This window comes from Pagrus major, chromosome 20 (genome assembly GCF_040436345.1).
Source record: "Pagrus major chromosome 20, Pma_NU_1.0".
In the NCBI taxonomy this organism is placed as follows: Eukaryota; Metazoa; Chordata; class Actinopteri; order Spariformes; family Sparidae; genus Pagrus; species Pagrus major.
This window is the reverse complement of record NC_133234.1, coordinates 22674478-22677969: the sequence shown is the minus strand read 5'-3', so window position 1 is coordinate 22677969 and position 3492 is coordinate 22674478.

Here is a 3492-nt window from a genome sequence, read left to right as displayed (position 1 = left end):
GAGTCAGACGAACTGACTGCTGGACTACAAGTGCTGCCCCTCCCCCTCCTGCACGACCTCCACCTTCCTCTGCACCACACACACAAACATATTCATCAGCACACACACTCAGGCCCTAATGGGTGATGGCACATCAGTAATGGATTCTTCTACACCCTTTTTTTTTTCTTCCAAACCACTACACCCATTTCCATAATAACCGACCAGAACGTGTCCTGTGTTGACCTGACTGTTCTTATAGGAAGAAGCTCGAGTTGTGCCACTTTCCCCCCTGGTTCCTCCCCCTGCAGCATCCCCTCCCCTCCCCCTTGTCTTTATTTATTTCCCGCCTCCATGCCAACATGTCCGTGGCATGTACAGTAACACTTTTTACCTGTGAGATTAATGCAGTAAAAAAAAAAAAGAAACTTTCAGACTCTCTTTGCTTTTGATTAAAAAGCATCTTCTAACTAACACCTCACTTCTCTGGCCCGTCCAGCCAGTTTTTTGTTTTTGTTTTCTTTTTGTTTAAACTAAACCAACCTCTACATCGTGATACTGAACACGTCGGCAGCCCCAGGAAACCATCACTTTGTAACTACTGAACTGAACTGAAAACAGCAGGCAGGTGTCCTGTCTCTTGTTAACTACTGAGCTGATGAAATCCTCAGTGTTGCTGACTGACTCCGCTGCACCAGTCAACCGGGGAGCCTGGAAGATATATGCTACAGCCTGATTTTTATAGCCCTGCATTTCTGAAATATTACTATTGGGCTGGGACTGGGAGGTATGCAGCATGTGTGTGAACAAGCATGCTCATTCCCCTAACTAACAACCCTACACATGTATATGTATGCACTATTCAGCCTAACTCCAGGTGGTAAACGTTTGACCGTTGTTGATGCGAGCGAATGGCGACTTTCGTCCGCGATCGACCTGCTCATGATTTCCACAAACAGAGTCATACATTATTCAGAAAAAGATTCAAGATAATTTATGGCTGTTTCATTTATAAATGTACGCGTCAAACTTCCAGTCAAGCTTTAGCATGCTTATTATTAATTCTGGTCTTAGGAACAAAGCAGTTATTTTTATCAAACACTTCATGCGTTCATCAGGTCCATCTTAGAGATGTTTGTCTGAAGCAAATCTCTCATTTATCACTGTAAACAAAAAAAAGATAAAGTGGGACATGTGACGACATGTGGAGACCAGAGTGAAGAGTAGATTTGATTGGCTCTCACGCCCTCCCTTCCTTCTGTCCATGTTTTCCCTCAGTTTGAGGTTTTTAGGAAGCTGATTTATGTATTTACTTCTGTCAGTAAACCCTCAAACTGCCTCATTGTTTTGGTTTTGCGAAACTGGAAGAACAATGTGCTGTAATTTACTCAAAATATGTTTTTCAGAGTCAGGGTTCTTTGGCCCAGAACTAGAATTCAGATTCTGAGAACATTAAAGAGACAGAGTCGTATTTTTGCTCTTACCTGTAGTGCTATTTATCCAACTAGATTGTTATGAGCTGCCAAGTTTTTGGAGATACCGATGGGAGAGATGTCTGCCTTCTGTCTGATATAATGGAACAAGATGGCACCTGGCTTGTTGTGCTCAAAGCCCCCAAAAAATAAATGTAGGAAACTCAACTGCAATGTCTCTTTCCCAAAATCAAGACATTCCACAGATCTTATTGTGAGCAGTTTTATAAAGGAACTGTTTTCTTTCGACTGAACTGCATCACTGCACAGAAGGAAGCATACTCGTGGCAGCCTCTTATCTTGAGTAACCGGGTCATGATTTCTGGAAGGTGACATGCTGTTGAGTTTTTTCAAATTCATTTTTTTGGCGCTTTGAGCACCACAAGCTGAGTGCCATCTTGTTTCATTATATTGGAGAGAGGGCAGACTTTGCGAGGAGGCTGGATTTGCAAGATCACGTGATCATCTTTCCTGTGGCTGAACACAGGTGTCGAACCAGTCAGCTTCCTTTGAGGACAACCAGCAAGAGGTGCGACTGTTCGTTTGAAAACAACAATGGCGGCTCCTCAAGAGGTTAGCGTAGCTGCTGTAGCATCTCTTGTTTTCAAACTGGAGAAATTAAAGCAAAGAAAACTGAAGACTTTTCTCGATGGAGAAACCAACTGGCTCCACTCTCCTACTGCTGATCAGAAGTCAGCTCGTGATAGACAGAAGGTGCGTCCAATCATCTTCCAAGTATTTTTTGAAAGTGCCCGCACTTTTCCAAACTCTAGCGGCTCTTTTCCAGATCAATTTGTAAAACAAACCATCTGGCGTGTCACGTTAGCCATCTTGTCCTATTATATTCTAGAGAAGAACAAGACATCTCCATAGCTGATACACACCAAAACAATCTAGATCAATAAAAAGCACCACAAGTAAGATTTTGGGGTGAAACTGTCCCTTCAGGAACTCGATCATTTATGTGAGAAACGTGAATGTGCACGTGACGGCTGCCGGTGACAAACAGACGCGAATGGAAAAATGGACGGCAGGATGAAAGGCTGTGAGAGATTTCCACACAACATGTTCTGACAGTCCCACCAGCTTCCTATTAATTATATCCAGCGACACAAGTACCCAGTAGTGTATAGGCTGTCCTCTTCTTTGTGACATAGCTTAGCATTTGTGTCATCTTCCACACAGCCCCTCCCTACCTGGGCCCACCATTCTGTGTTCAGTTCCCTCCATCCCCCCCACGACCACCACCTCCCCCCCGCTATATCCAAAGTTTTGTACAAATGTTTTAAAGTGAATAATTCCCTTTTTATTTTATAATCGTAAATGTTATGTTTTTATAAATATTATTTATTATACAATGTATATATCTGTATGACTGAACTAAGATTATATATTTGAAGAACAAAACTGTCTCATGCTTTTTGATTTATGAACACAAGTACACACAAACACACACACACACACACGTTAAACAGATGTTGTTCCAGAGTGTAACAGGAAGTGCTCTTTGCATATTAGACACCTCATGCATAGATATATTGATTACTTCTATAGTTGTCTCACATGTTGGACATAAAATATCACAACTTTCATTTTAAAATGACATTTTTCTTGCTGTCAACAAATCCCACAAAAAGATTTAAAAAAAAAAAAAAACTTATTTAATTATTAAAAACACATCAGTGGGCCACATGTTGCACTTGTTGACATGTCCCTTTATTACCATGAACACACTGTAATCTATCTTGATTCAACCCCACACGCACCGCCCTGCTGCCAGAAACACATCCTCGAGCACAAAATGTGTATTAATCCGCTGCTGAAAATAGTCCCCCACAAATGCACTATATGCTCCAGTTAGTGACGTTTGCTTAAAACTACAGTACAGTACACACAAAAATGGCAAAACAAATAAGTGCAGGGATGAATACTATTAAATAATTGTTAATTTGCAATATTCAATTGTTGAATTTTAAAGGAGGTTAATATGTAACAATTAGATCAATCGTCAAAAGTATGAAAGAAATGTTGAAGTATGGCA